General features: G+C 38.4%; 1 long non-coding RNA gene across 3 annotated transcripts in view; it reads right to left on the bottom strand.

Annotated features, from left to right (window-relative positions):
• The window catches only part of LOC124794829, a 121,351-nt gene that overhangs the window by 591 nt on the left and 104,003 nt on the right, over positions 1–16,757 (bottom strand). For 2 of the 3 annotated variants that reach the window (XR_007016617.1, XR_007016618.1), the window contains exons 2-3: positions 10,610–10,773; positions 3,430–3,458 (exon numbers count right to left, since the gene is read on the bottom strand). This is a non-coding gene — a long non-coding RNA (uncharacterized LOC124794829). Of the gene's footprint in view, positions 1–3,429; positions 3,459–10,609; positions 10,774–16,757 lie in introns of those variants that run through there. The other variant, XR_007016619.1, reaches the window with a different exon arrangement.

Here is a 16,757-nt window from a genome sequence, read left to right as displayed (position 1 = left end):
AGATAAAAGAAATTATTCCGGTAGTGAAGGGAGACGAAAATTTAATAGTCATGGGTGACTGGAATTAGAGAGTAGGAAAAGGGAGAGAAGGAAACATAGTAGGTGAATATGGATTGGGGGAGAGAAATCAAAGAGGAAACCGTCTGATAGAAATTTGCACAGAGCATAACTTAATCATCGCTAATACTTGGTTCAAGAATTATAAAAGAAGGTTGTATACATGGAAGAATCCTGGAGATACTAGAAGGTATCAGATGGTACGACAGAGATTTAGGAACCAGGTTTTAAATTGTAAGACATTTCCAGGGGCAGATGTGGACTCTGACCATAATCTATTGGGTATGAACTGTAGATTAAAACTGAAGAAACTACAAAAAGGTGGAAATTTAAGGAGATGGGACCTGGACAAACTGAAAGAACCAGAGGTTGTACAGAGTTTCAGGGAGAGCATAAGGGAACAATTGGCAGGAATGGGGGAAAGAAATACAGTAGAAGACAAATGGGTAGCTCTGAGGGATGAAGTAGTGAAGGCAGCGGAAGATCAAGTAGGTAAAAAGACAAGGGCTAGTAGAAATCCTTGGGTAAGAGAAGAAATATTGAATTTAATTGATGAAAGGAGAAAATACAAAAATGCAGTAAATGAAGTAGGCAAAAAGGAATACAAACGTCTCAAAAATGAGATCAACAGGAAGTGCAAAATGGCTAAGAGGGATGGCTAGAGGACAAATGTAAGGATGTAGAAGCTTATCTCACTAGGGGTTAGATAGATACTGCCTGCAGGAAAATTAAAGAGACCTTTGGAGAAAAGAGAACCACTTGTATGAACATCAAGAGCTCAGATGGAAACACAGTTCTAAGCAAAGAAGGGAAAGCAGAAAGGTGGAGGGAGTATATAGGGGGTCTATACAAGGGCGATGTACTTGAGGACAATATTATGGAAATGGAAGAGGATGTAGATGAAGATGAAATGGGAGATATGATACTGCGTGAAGAGTTTGACAGAGCACTGAAAGGCCCCGGGAGTAGATAACATTTCATTAGAACTACTGATAGCCTCGGGAGAGCCAGTCCTGACAAAACTCTACCATCTGGTGAGCAAGATGTATGAGACAGGCGAAATACCCTCAGACTTCAAGAAGAATATAATAATTCCCATCTCAAAGAAAGCAGGTGTTGACAGATGTGAAAATTACCAAACTATCAGTTTAATAAGTCACAGCTGCAAAATACTAACGCGAATTCTTTACAGATGAATGGAAAAACTGGTAGAAGCCGACCTTGGGGAAGATCAGTTTGGATTCCACAGAAATGTTGGAACACGTGAGGCAATACTGACCCTACGACTTATCTTAGAAAATAGATTAAGGGAAGGCAAACCTACGTTTCTAGCATTTGTAGACTTAGAGAAAGCTTTTGACAAAGTTGATTGGAATACTCTCTTTCAAATTCTAAAGATGGCAGGGGTAAAACACAGGGAGCGAAAGGCTATTTACAATTTGTACAGAAACCAAATGGCAGTTATAAGAGTTGAGGGACATGAAAGGGAAGCAGCAGTTGGGAAGGGAGTGAGACAGGGTTGTAGCCTGTCCCTGATGTTATTCAATCTGTACATTGAGCAAGCAGTAAAGGAAACAAAAGAAAAATTCGGAGTAGGTATTAAAAGCCATGGAGAAGAAATAAAAACGTCGAGGTTCGCCGATGACATTGTAATTCTGTCAGAGACTGCATAGGACTTGGAATAGCAGCTGAATGGAATGGACAGTGTCTTTAAAGGAGGATATAAGATGAACATCAACAAAAGCAAAACGAGGATAATGGAATGTAGTCGAATTAAGTCGGGTGATGCTGAGGGAATTAGATTAGGAAATGAGACACTTAAAGTAGTAAAGGAGTTTTGCTATTTGGGAAGCAAAATAACTGATGATGGTCGAAGTAGAGAGGATATAAAATGTAGACTGGCAATGGCAAGGAAAGCGTTTCGGAAGAAGAGAAATTTGTTAACATCGAGTATTGATTTAAGTGTCAGGAAGTCATTTCTGAAAGTATTTGTATGGAGTGTAGCCATGTATGGAAATGAAACATGGATGATAAATAGTTTGGACAAGAAGAGAATAGAAGCTTTGGAAATGTGGTGCTACAGAAAAATGCTGAAGATTAGATGGGTAGATCACATACTAATGAGGAGGTATTGAATAGAATTGGGGAGAAGAGGAGTATGTGGCACAAATTGACAAGAAGAAGGGATCGGTTGGTAGGACATGTTCTGAGGCATGAAGGGATCACAAATTTACCATTGGAGGGCATCGTGGAGGGTAAAAATCGTAGAGGGAGACCAAGAGATAAATACACTAAGCAGATTCAGAAGGATGTAGGTTGCAGTAAGTACTGGGAGATGAAGACGCTTGCACAGGATAGAGTAGCATGGAGAGCTGCATCAAACCAGTCTCAGGACTGAAGACAACAACAACAACAACAACAACAAACATAAACAGTCATTATCCCCAACGTTCTGAATAACAGTCTGAAGCCGACTGGAGTGGCCGTGCGGTTCTAGGCACTACAGTGTGGAGCCGAGCGAGCGCTATGGTCACAGGTTCGAATCCTGCCTCAGGCATGGATGTGTGTGATGTCCTTAGGTTTAATTAGTTCTAAGTTCTAGGCAACTGATGACCTAAGAAGTTAAGTCGCATAGTGCTCAGAGCCATTTGAACAGTCTGCAGTGTTCCTGGCTGTTGCTCGATGTAATCATTCTTATTGCCTTCTTTTGCAGTAGAGAATTGTTTTGAAATCTAATGGTACTCAAGTATTTAGTGGCTTGGACCTTACAATGTGATCCTGTCCACATATCACATTTATATATTGAAGATATGTCTGCTTGTGTCTGTATATGTGTGGATGGATATGTGTGTGTGTGCGAGTGTATACCCGTCCTTTTTTCCCCCTAAGGTAAGTCTTTCCGCTCCCGGGATTGGAATGACTCCTTACCCTCTCCCTTAAAACCCACATCCTTTCGTCTTTCCCTCTCCTTCCCTCTTTCCTGATGAGGCAACAGTTTGTTGCGAAAGCTTGAATTCTGTGTGTATGTTTGTGTTTGTTTGTGTGTCTGTCGACCTGCCAGCACTTTCATTTGGTAAGTCACATCATCTTTGTTTTTAGATATATTTTTCCTACGTGGAATGTTTCCCTCTATTATAACCATTATATATTGAAGAGTCCACCCCATGAACCATGGACCTTGCCGTTGGTGGGGAGGCTTGCATGCCTCAGCGATACAGATAGCCGTACCGTAGGTGCAACCACAACGGAGGGGTATCTGTTGAGAGGCCAGACAAACGTGTGGTTCCTGAAGAGGGGCAGCAGCCTTTTCAGTAGTTGCAAGGGCAACAGTCTGAATGATTGACTGATCTGGCCTTGTAACAATAACCAAAATGGCCTTGCTGTGCTGGTACTGCGAACGGCTGAAAGCAAGGGGAAATACAGCCGTAATTTTTCCCGAGGGCATGCAGCTTTACTGTATGATTACATGATGATGGCGTCCTCTTGGGTAAAATATTCCGGAGGTAAAATAGTCCCCCATTCGGATCTCCGGGCGGGGACTACTCAAGAGGATGTCGTTATCAGGAGAAAGAAAACTGGCGTTCTACGGATCGGAGCGTGGAATGTCAGATCCCTTAATCGGGCAGGTAGGTTAGAAAATTTAAAAAGGGAAATGGATAGGTTGAAGTTAGATATAGTGGGAATTAGTGAAGTTCGGTGGCAGGAGGAACAAGACTTCTGGTCAGGTGACTACAGGGTTATAAACACAAAATCAAATAGGGGTAATGCAGGAGTAGGTTTAATAATGAATAGGAAAATAGGAATGCGGGTAAGCTACTACAAACAGCATAGTGAACGCATTATTGTGGCCAAGATAGATACGAAGCCCACGCCTATTACATTAGTACAAGTTTATATGCCAACTAGCTCTGCAGATGACGAAGAAATTGAAGAAATGTATGATGAAATAAAAGAAATTATTCAGATTGTGAAGGGAGACGAAAATTTAATAGTCATGGGTGACTGGAATTCGAGTGTAGGAAAAGGGAGAGAAGGAAACATAGTAGGTGAATATGGATTGGGGGACAGAAATGAAAGAGGAAGCCGCCTGGTCGAATTTTGCACAGAGCACAACATAATCATAACTAACACTTGGTTTAAGAATCATGAAAGAAGGTTGTATACATGGAAGAACCCTGGAGATACTAAAAGGTATCAGATAGATTATATAATGGTAAGACAGAGATTTAGGAACCAGGTTTTAAATTGTAAGACATTTCCAGGGGCAGATGTGGACTCTGACCACAATCTATTGGTTATGACCTGTAGATTAAAACTGAAGAAACTGCAAAAAGGTGGGAATTTAAGGAGATGGGACCTGAATAAACTAAAAGAACCAGAGGTTGTACAGAGATTCAGGGAGAGCATAAGGGAGCAATTGACAGGAATGGGGGAAATAAATACAGTAGAAGAAGAATGGGTAGCTTTGAGGGATGAAGTAGTGAAGGCAGCAGAGGATCAAGTAGGTGAAAAGACGAGGGCTAGTAGAAATCCTTGGGTAACAGAAGAAATGTTGAATTTAATTGATGAAAGGAGAAAATATAAAAATGCAGTAAGTGAAACAGGCAAAAAGGAATACAAACGTCTCAAAAATGAGATCGACAGGAAGTGCAAAATGGCTAAGCAGGGATGGCTAGAGGACAAATGTAAGGATGTAGAGGCCTATCTCACTAGGGGTAAGATAGATACTGCCTACAGGAAAATTAGAGAGACCTTTGGAGAGAAGAGAACCACTTGTATGAATATCAAGAGCTCAGATGGAAACCCAGTTCTAAGCAAAGAAGGGAAAGCAGAAAGGTGGAAGAAGTATATAGAGGGTCTATACAAGGGCGATGTACTTGAGGACAATATTATGGAAATGGAAGAGGATGTAGATGAAGATGAAATGGGAGATATGATACTGCGTGAAGAGTTTGACAGAGCACTGAAAGACCTGAGTCGAAACAAGGCCCCCGGAGTAGACAATATTCCATTGGAACTACTGACGGCCGTGGGAGAGCCAGTCCTGACAAAACTCTACCATCTGGTGAGCAAGATGTATGAAACAGGCGAAATACCCTCAGACTTCAAGAAGAATATAATAATTCCAATCTCAAAGAAAGCAGGTGTTGACAGATGTGAAAATTACCGAACTATCAGCTTAATAAGTCACAGCTGCAAAATACTAACACGAATTCTTTACAGACGAATGGAAAAACTAGTAGAAGCCAACCTCGGGGAAGATCAGTTTGGATTCCGTAGAAACACTGGAACACGTGAGGCAATACTGACCTTACGACTTATCTTAGAAGAAAGATTAAGGAAAGGCAAACCTACGTTTCTAGCATTTGTAGACTTAGAGAAAGCTTTTGACAATGTTGACTGGAATACTCTCTTTCAAATTCTAAAGGTGGCAGGGGTAAAATACAGGGAGCGAAAGGCTATTTACAATTTGTACAGAAACCAAATGGCAGTTATAAGAGTCGAGGGACATGAAAGGGAAGCAGTGGTTGGGAAGGGAGTAAGACAGGGTTGTAGCCTCTCCCCGATGTTGTTCAATCTGTATATTGAGCAAGCAGTAAAGGAAACAAAAGAAAAATTCGGAGTAGGTATTAAAATTCATGGAGAAGAAATAAAAACTTTGAGGTTCGCCGATGACATTGTAATTCTGTCAGAGACAGCAAAGGACTTGGAAGAGCAGTTGAATGGAATGGACAGTGTCTTGAAAGGAGGATATAAGATGAACATCAACAAAAGCAAAACAGGGATAATGGAATGTAGTCTAATTAAGTCGGGTGATGCTGAGGGAATTAGATTAGGAAATGAGGCACTTAAAGTAGTAAAGGAGTTTTGCTATTTGGGGAGCAAAATAACTGATGATGGTCGAAGTAGAGAGGATATAAAATGTAGGCTGGCAATGGCAAGGAAAGCGTTTCTGAAGAAGAGAAATTTGTTAACATCCAGTATTGATTTAAGTGTCAGGAAGTCATTTCTGAAAGTATTCGTATGGAGTGTAGCCATGTATGGAAGTGAAACATGGACGATAAATAGTTTGGACAAGAAGAGAATAGAAGCTTTCGAAATGTGGTGCTACAGAAGAATGCTGAAGATTAGATGGGTAGATCACATAACTAATGAGGAGGTATTGAATAGGATTGGGGAGAAGAGGAGTATGTGGCACAACTTGACCAGAAGAAGGGATCGGTTGGTAGGACATGTTCTGAGGCATCAAGGGATCACCAATTTAGTATTGGAGGATCAGCGTGGAGGGTAAAAATCGTAGAGGGAGACCAAGAGATGAATACACTAAGCAGATTCAGAAGGATGTAGGTTGCAGTAGGTACTGGGAGATGAAGAAGCTTGCACAGGATAGAGTAGCATGGAGAGCTGCATCAAACCAGTCTCAGGACTGAAGACCACAACAACAACAACAACATATTGAAGAGTTTGATATCAATACTGAGTTCTACTGCTTGGGCTAAATGCATCACAGTCAATGTTTACCAGAAATTTAGACCAAGAGCTGACAAAGAAATTGGCAAGCAAAATCATGATGTTTCATAAGAAACATGAGAAGAGTATCCGGGGGAAAAAAACTGAATTGGAATGGAAGTTAAGTTCCTGGGATACATAATTACCATGGAGGGAATTCACTCTCATATGTTAGGTGGTCAATTATTTTTGTGATAATGAGCTGGAAAAATTGAGGAATTTTGGGCCTCCAATGTCCATACCGATGGACAAAAAATTCCAGGGAAATTATTAAAGATATTGGAAGGGACTGGAAAATCTTGAGATTCTAGGACATCTAGAACTTTCATCAAATTTTCAAATGCTGTATGGTCATACAGCTATGTCTGAAATTAGAGGGAAGGTAGGAATCACATCTAAAGAGTATAATGCTTAGAAGCATTGCCTTGACAAAGTGAAAAGAAGGAAAAATGGTCGATTTGTATAGGGTGGTGTAGATTTGCTTCTATTTTGGAGAATAAATAACATAGTCATCATATGCAACAAGACAACATCACTGCTGTTAATGAGTAAGAGTAAGGCACGATCACTTACAAAGTTGGGTGCTGATGTCACAATAGTTAAAATTTGAAATCACATATTGGCTAGGTAAAGAAAACATAGTGTCTGATGCAGTTTTTTCTGATGCAGTGTCATGGGTGCCAATGGACTTTGAAGAACACAATACAAGAGAGGCACAAGGGTGTGAGGTACTTAATTTGCTACATAAGAATGAACAGGAAACATAACGAGAAAATTAATCAATATCAGAAGGCAGCAAACACAGATGAAGGATTATGATTGGTGAAATGGAGTTGTGCACTGGAGAATAAAAGCTGCAAAAACTGTTGCTTATTGCATTGTGGAATTCTGTAGGTAAGGGTGGATGAGAACAGTGAAAACTTTTAAACTATGTAAATCATAGTGTGTGATGCATTATTAGATATGGTATACACAGCTAAGTAATGTGCACTTTGATGCAAAGAAGTAGCCTGACATTACATTCATCATAAAACATAGATCCCGTGGAGAGCTCTCTGGGATGCGGAAAGAATTCAGTGGTGTACATTTTATTTATTCAATAAAACTAAATGCCTTAACATTACTAAAAACTAGTGTATTACAGTGCTAATGTTAATTATAAAACAACTGTAGCATTAATTTTAAGAGTTTCTATGAAGATATTCTTCAATGGAGTATAAGGAGTTGCTTGTTTTATATAGTTTTTTTAACTCAGCGTTAAGCTCCAATACAGTATCTACAAGGGTATAATATGCTCTGGCATGTTGTTGAATACATATGTACCCATGTCTCAGATGCCTTTTTGTACTAACATCAACACCTTAAAGTCTTTGTAAAGACTGGTTTTTTGGTCCTAGTGTTACATTCATGCTTTTCACTCTTTCAGAAAACAACATTTCTTCATTTTTAAATCACCTACAGTAGTAACAAATGACATGGTGATATATTTTTATAATATGCTGCTCTGAATCTGCGAAGTGTTACCAGATTGTAACTTATGCCAGAAAATAAAACCATGACCATCACACATTCTGTAATTACCCTGCAACAACTTGGGCAAACAGTAGCTTTAGAAATGCTAAGGTCTCTATCAAAATCCACAAGAGAAGCAACAGAAGTATTATTGTCCAAAAGATTAACTTACAGTTTGTGTAATTTCATACGCTACAGGAGACACAAAAGCAGAATTGTTCTGCACAAGAACAAGTGTAGGCCATATCATGAAAATCTCACAGCCTTTCAGGTAGCAAGGACATAAAGTCATCATACAATTTTGGAGAGCAAAAATACACTGAAGCAACTGTTCATGAACTACATCAAGCATTCCACTAAACCAACCCCTGTGCAGGAAGCCATTACAAGGATTTTAGGGTGAGGTGGGTGGTGTTGTATTAATGCTATAATGAGAAATGGGTGTCTCCTGACCATCAAGAGCAACATTGCACAGACAATGGCAGAGCACTTTGCTCAAATAACTATCCATGACAACCAAAGTAAACCTTTCTATTGTTATAGAATGTTCCCTTAGAGGGGTAGCTGGCATATTAATTCCACAAATAATTATGTTTACATCTGTCCCTTCTTAATGTGGGAGCTGGATTCAGCATTGTCTGCAGCATACAACACTACTTCTGATCATGAGAAAATCCATTACAGCATGTTGTGCCACCTCACTTAAACTGCTCATGAAATTGTCCTTGAATTTTGGAAATTAACATGGAAACTGGACAATTCCCTGACTCATGGAAGGACTCTATTTTAACTCCCCTTCTTAAACCTAGAAAGGGCTGGAAATGCATAAGTATCTATCACATTATTGTCTTCTCATAAACTGTGTGGGAAATACCTTGGAGCAGACAATCAACCACCATCATATCTTTGTTTAGTACCCAGCTCAGCTCATTAGTCACTTTCTGTATGTGTTCAGGAGAGATCGCTCAGCTATTGATAATCTAAACCTTGGCTCCTCCAGGAACATGTATCTAATTTTTTGGTCCATCCCCTCCTCATACTAGTTTAGATAGAGAGTCAGAGATGCCCTATCAGATAATTTTGTACAAGAAGTTGATATCCCCAAAGGCTGCATTTTTAATAGTTGCAAGTGGCAGTATGTCCATAGTAAGGTATCCTGTCAACTGTTCTTTATTTGTAGGCAACTTGCCCACTGCAGATAACAAAAGGCTGGAGAAATGGGCACTAGAAATTGTTTTTTAAGTTTTTAACAAAAATGTGTGACAGTCATTTTTGGCTGTCCTGTGATGCTTTCAATCTTCCATAATTAATGCAAAGATCTGTATTTTAGAAAAAAGTGTAGTGAGTATTAAAGTTTTATGCCAAGGGTGGAATAAGTCACGAACTTGGCTTCTTAGCCCAGTTGTATCAAACAAATGATGAGCTGTAGTTGCATGAAGTTGCAATGGTATTTAAATCATATGATGAGCTCTATGATGTTCAATTTTTAGCCAATTGATGGCTCTTAAATTTATTCTAAATCAAGTATCACAGGATCAGTGGAATGAAAAAAAAAAGCCTGCTACACCAACTTCAGGACCAACATTGCACAGCAACAGCTAGAGTGTGCACAGCTACCTGAGTATGTATCCCCACCAGAGAAGAAAAAAGTCTCAAAAAGGTGTACTGTGAGCAACTCAAGAGGAAAAAGAAGTGAAAGTGCATGGCAGTGTAAAAAGTGTGGTGTTTCCCCATATTTAGAAGACTGTTTTGAGGTCTCCCTTACTCAACAATTGTTAGCTGATATGTGAAAATCAGCTATCAATGGGGTATTCAAATATGATCTAACTGGGTTAAGGGGCTGAGCTTAGTTTTTATATTTGATTACATTTCAGATAAGCATCATGACTTTTTTTCAGTCTCTCTGCTCACTGTGATTTGAAATTATTCTTTGACAACAATCGTCTTCATGAGTGTGTTGTAACCAATTTCTTTTATGGGAGGGCACTACTTTCTTTTAACCTATGCAATGATCTGTAAACTATTATGAAATTCAGTTGCTTGCTTCATAACTGAGTGGCATTATCCCCCAACTACAAATCTCTCAGTCCCTTTTGGAAAATGAACAGTTCATTTCTGTAATGAGTAATGACATGTTGAGTACATGTGAGTGTTTAATTGTTGCACTGATGTGTAATCTCCTCTAAATTGCTGCTACAGACAGTGAATCCCACTGACAGATTAAAATTGTGTGCAATACTCTAATCTGAAATTGTATCTCCCATCCATGTCATCATGGTCTGTCTAAAGGATCATATCTACTGCTATATTTCTGCTTACTATAACAGAGCTAGTCTGTCAAAGTTGAAGGACAGGAGATGGCAAATAATGGTATAATCATAATATAACAAGATGGGAGAACTTTCTCAATGAGAAATTTAATACAACACACATAATAATTTTATCAGACTGTTAAACTTGAGTTATTCATTGTCTGCACTATTCTGTTGCACATCATGCATTGTTAATTGTTTTGCATGTTTGCATTTACCTGGAGTGGAAGCAGTGACACAGGCACTAATAGCTTCATCCAGTATTTTTCTCACTTCCTTCTCGGCATTTGATAGTGGCACAGTATTAGCAGTCATCTCATATATTCTAGTGGGATCAGAAGGAAGAATTTTTTTTCTTTTGCAAAAACATTATTTAGTCCATCTGTAAACAAAGCACACCATCATGTGGGATCACTTTGTGAGTTTCAGGTTATGAAAATTACATAACAGAGTTGGGAACAGTAAAGAGATATATATCAAGCAACAATTTACACTGTTTATGAGGCAAATAGCAGATATCCATATGAAACAGGATGTAAAACAGTCTTATACGTGTACATCATGTAGCAGTGCAAAGATGGTGAAACTGAGTGAAGAACCATATATTGACCTGTGAAATACACCATGTGTACCCTAAATCTTTGTTACGGTTTGTAGTGTGACTCAAAGGCAAATTTCAATGGATCTATCTATGCATTAGATAGTGGCCTTTTGTGCATGATGGGTAAGTTACAGATATTTTTTTATATATAACAAATGACATATGCTCAGACAGATGCCTCAAACTAACAAACAGATAAAGTGCTGAGTATGAGACATGTTGTGGTTAAAATATATTCAGTTTGTTGCTTACATTGGGAAATCACAAAGTTTCAACTCAATTAAAGAGATTATCAATGTTTCAGAGTCTGCTATACCTCTACAGGTCAACAGGTGCTTCAGTGCAAAACATATGACCATCCAACGTAAGAAGTCAATCAGATAACTCGATGATCCATGTGCTGCACACCAGCAGGGATAAAGTGTTTGAGTAGGTATGGCCACATTCCAGTTCAATGAAAGCAGAAAAGTGATAGTGGAAAATGTCCTTCATTGGTTGGAGCAATGGCTTGCTGTTAACGTATCAACTTTAGTGACAATGAGAAAGAAAAAGGAGAGATAATGCTGACATAGAAAGTGACAGAATGTGCGAGCAAAATACAAGGTGTCCATAAACATATTTACAACTTAAGACTTTTATAACTTTAAAACTATACCGGATATTAACAAATCGTTTCCAACATGTGATAAGATAACTCATCGAGTTTTTTTTTTATGTTCCAGGTGACGCAATTTTGATGGAAAACCAAATTTGAAAACCTGATAAAATGTGGATGCCACAGAACAAAGCTCAGTGCTCAGCCTTATTCATACAGATGACATTAAACACCCAAGTCCAACAAAACTTTTGAACATGTTATGGAATGCAACTATGGGCTTGGTACATGTTATTTACAGAAACAGGTAGTGTTCTCCATAAAAAGGGGGCGGGTCATCCAACTGTTACACTTGACACCGTGGACAAGGTATGGCAGGCATACGCGAGGACTCTGACCCAACCAGTGTGTGCAGCAGCAGAAAGTTGGAAATGAGACAATCAACAGCGGACAATGGCTTGTACAAGAGCTTACGGCTATATCCCTACAAGGTGCAGCTGCTTTAGGTATTAAAGCCTACAGCAAAATCTCAGCATGAACAGCTTGCATGGGAAATGCTAGGCGTGACTGACCCAAACAATGACTTTTTGGAAAAGATCTGCTTCTCTGATGAGGCCACATTTCATGCAGCTGGCAAATGAATCATCATAATGTTTGTATATGGGATTCACAGCATCCTCATATGCTACAAGTAAAATGGAAAGACAAAGTGCATCATTGGTCTTCCTTTTTTCTCAAGTCTACCGTCAGCAGTGGTGTTTATCTAGACATGTTACAGGAGTTTGCTCGTCCACAATTGGAGCACCTGCAACATGATGTCATATTGCAGCAGTATGGAGCTCCACCCCACTGTCCCTAAAATGTCCATCAATTTCTAGATGAAAAGTTTCCAGATAGGTGGATTGGATGAGATGGTCACCATGATCCACTGACCTCACACCAGTAGACTTCTTCCTATGGGGTTTTGTCGCGGATCTGGTGTGCTGATCGAAGGTTAGAGAACATATCACCGTGGAGATCTTGAATTGTACGTGGAGAGAAACAGCGTTCTGACTAGACGTTGTCTGTACCACTAAGGGTGCACACATTGATGTGTATGATAGAGGAAACAATAATTTATAACTTATCACATGGTGAAAACTGTTGTTATAATATCTAGTATAGTTTTAAACATAGATGTGTATGATTGAGGAAACAATAATTTATAAGTTATCACATGTAGAAAACTATTATTATAATATCTAGTATAGTTTTAAAACTGTTGAAGTGTTAACTGGTAGAGATTATTTATGGACTTCCTGTATTACAGCTGAGTAAGTCAATGGCATGCATATTACAGCAGGAGTGAGACAATCCCAAGAATAAGTGATTCATGTATTTACCCCAGAGAAGAAGAAGCAAAGTGCTCACAATAAATATTCAATTAATGATATGGATAAATGTGTTATTAGGCTGCAATTTTTGTGATATTATGGAGAATACTAGGAAATTAAAACTTTCCAAAAACTTCACACCTTTAGTCTCTCAGAGCTAGCAAGAGTATTTCCAAAAAACTATTCTGTCTTTGGAATTTGATTTTAAGAGAAGACACAATAAATGAGCTGTCATGTGTGAACAAGAGGACCTAGATGTAAAAAGGGCATACAACATTAGATTTTTATAGAATAATGAAGGATCAGCATTAAAGCAACCAGTGACATGTTTAGATAAAGTTGTTGACTTATACACATTGCATAATGAGTAAATGGTAGCAAAATGACTGGGTGTGAAGAGTATTGTCAAACAAAAGTGCCAGTCAATGTATAATTGAAGTTTTGTTTCTTATAAATGACTAGCAATCAGAAATTTCAAAAAAATATATAGAGATCAAACTTACAGGAGTACCTCCTTGAAATATATTCATAAGTGTTGAGTGCTCCACATTACAAGAAGCAGGAGTAGAAATCACCTTTCTCTGGTCCACTAAAAGTGAAGTACAGTCCTGGCTGTCAAGTAATATCATATGTTGTGAGCTAGTTAAGAGGCATCAAATTTCTTGTGCTTATTCCATTAACAAAAGTTTGCAAGAAAACGGATTTGCTTCCCTCTGACTGCTGCCATACTATCCAACCCTAAATCCCATCAAACTGATTTGGAATTATGCAAAGAATAAGATCTGCTGTCTAACATGTCAAACATCTCACTTTCAGGACAGAAAGGAGTAGGAGATAACATGTCAAACATCTCACTTTCAAGACAGAAAGGAGTAGGAGATGATGCCTCTACTGCTGTGGTGTTAGAAGATTGGAGTGTTCAAGTGAGGTGTGTCGTTACTGCAAGTGACTGAAACAGCAGATAATGACTCAATAGACTCAACTGAGGCAGATAACAACATCACTGTAGAAGGTTGCTCTACAGATAATGCCAATGAAATAGCCATGGTAAGATAAACACTCTGTACAGCCAGTTCCTGTTCTAGCTACCAACAGGCACATATAGACATGTACCAAGTTACGTTCCAATTGTAAGAATACTGCTATTACTGCTTCACTGTTCTTGTTTCATGGGCTTAAACATGACAGTGTTGTTACCCTGGCTGGGTCTTCATTTGCTTTGCTGAGTAATATGCCAGATGACCGTGGACTACTTCAACAGATTTTAACAATGTTCTCCGTACACCATGTGGCCTTTTAAGTGGAAGCGTATCAGATGATGTGATGAACATGCCAAATAGAGAGTTGAAAACTGAAAAAAAGCCAGTAGCTTCACTGGAGAATATTTTTACTTCTCCATATAAATTAATGAGTGCTTGCTTTGTATCATCTGTGTATGAATATAGGTCCATCTTGCTGGGTTTCCAAAGTGCAAGGTCACTGATGTAATTTGGTTAGTGAGGAGCATCTTTACATGCCAACAGCTTGGACTTCTGATGATACCAACCAATACTTGATTGGTTTCCAGTTCAGCAACCTCCTTACAAATGGGATGAATCCAACAGCACTACATTTTTTTCCAAAAATGTAGTAGTATCTTTCAGAACTACAATAAGTCCAGATGATGTGCTTATACTACACTGATTTTTTTAAATAATGTAGCACAAATTTTCATCAAATTAAGTAACCTCCAAAACTCACCAGATGTTAATTTTATAAAGCACTTTTTGAACTTCATAAAATGACACATGTGGCCATCATTACATCCTGCACCTGCATATTGACACCAAAAGTTTTCTCATCCACAGTTTGTTACACACCCAACAAGATCATGGGCAATATCTCAACAATCATAGTGGTGCTTTAAACAAAAAGTATTTTGCACAGTAGAAAAATTTAAAACATGGAAGAAATCTGAATGTATCTTTAAACTGCTGTTGGACAACTGTTATAATATTTACATTTCTTAATGTATGTGTTATCTTGAACATCATAATTTTCTAGAACTCTGCAGCAGATTGTGCACTGATCTGAAACTTCCTGGTAAACTGAAACTACACTATGTGATCAAAAGTATCCGGACACCCCCAAAAACATACATTTTTCATATTAGGTGCATTGTGCTGCCACCTGCTGCAGGTACTCCATATCAGGGAGTTCAGTAGCTCAGTAGTCCTTAGATATCGTGAGAGAGTAGAATGGGGTCCTCTGCGGAACTCACGGACACAGGTGTTAACTTTGTACTGCAATGACCACACGTCACCCATCTACAGTGCTTTCTGCTGGTGTCACTTTAGCAAGTGTTAAATTATTTATTGTTGTTGTTTGATTTATCACACGAAATGACTATAATGCACTGTATACAGAGCATGCCTACCAAAAGTGTAAATAAATCACCAGACTGTCAAATTTTGACTGCCATGAAAGGAGTCACGAAAAACTTAAGCTAACTGAAAGTGTTGCAACAGATACTGAACTAGATGTTATTCAAAGCTGTCACCCTTTTAAGTTATCTAGTGTGGAAAGCTGCTAACAAGACAATTTCAACATAGTAATGGCAAGTTCATGTAATGACTGCTCTTGAAGGAAATGACACAAGGCACTTTAAAGTATATACACTACCAACATGATTAAAATTTACCTGAAAATACAAAACAACACACTTTACATGATAAGCTTATAACAACAATACAAAAAACTGCAATAAAAGAAGTAATTGCAAATGGAGCTTGTCCAAAACATCACGAATTATAAACATCCAAATTTTTTACTTTGATACAGAATGAGTGTATGTGAAGTTCTTTGTTGTAAGGAAGAAGCATGTATGGCCCCCCAATGAAAATTTGGATATATTATGGTAGGAATAGACTTACAAAGAAACCTGCATAGATTACATAAATAAAATTGCCTGTTAAAAATTATACATACTGAAGCAGAAATGTATAATTGTGAGATTCTCCAATTTCATGAGTTTTTCATCTCCATACCTACTGCTGAAAAATGATATTTACTTTGATCACCACTTCTTAAATTTATTCATGTTGGCTGATGGCCAAATGACAAACACAGCCCAAATCCATGCTGTATCATTAAGAATAATATTAAGAAGAAGAAATGTGGCTATTTGTATCCTGGTAAAAAAAAAAAAACCACGCCAGCATGTACTGATTGTCCAGAAAGATATGATCTGACAGTTAAAGCAGCCTTTGTCATAATGATGTCTAAGTGAACAGGAATAGTAGTTTATGCATGGAGCAAATTTCTTAGACTTAAAAAAATTGAAGTTGCATATTCAGCATCACATCTTAAAATTCTGTGTAATATTTCATTAAAATTGTAAGAAAAATGTCAAGTGAATTTAGCTGGATAATTCAGTACCTCACATGGAAATCAGTGGATGTACTCAGTTATTTTTATCATGCCATCAGATGTCCGCTGTCAGAGGCGCAAGGGGCACAATAAGAACAAAGTGCCCTGTGCACAATTGCAACAAGGGGAGCCAAGTCTTAGTGACAAACATCAGCTGTTTCATTGTTACTGTGGTTAGTGGGTTAATGCTGGGAGCTCTGGCTGTAGCATTGTCATCTGTTAACATGCTTGCAAGTTACTGTAACTTCTTCTCATGCACTTACTACAAATTTTCTGTGATGTTGCAAAGTTCTCATGCACATAAAGTACTAAGAATTTCCTATGATGTTGCAAAGTGTTAGTTACACTAATAGAGTCAATAATGCATTTCGGCAGCTGCAGCTGATCTG

This window comes from Schistocerca piceifrons, chromosome 4 (assembly GCF_021461385.2).
Source record: "Schistocerca piceifrons isolate TAMUIC-IGC-003096 chromosome 4, iqSchPice1.1, whole genome shotgun sequence".
Classification (NCBI taxonomy): Eukaryota; Metazoa; Arthropoda; class Insecta; order Orthoptera; family Acrididae; genus Schistocerca; species Schistocerca piceifrons.
This window is presented reverse-complemented; position numbering and strand designations above follow the sequence as displayed.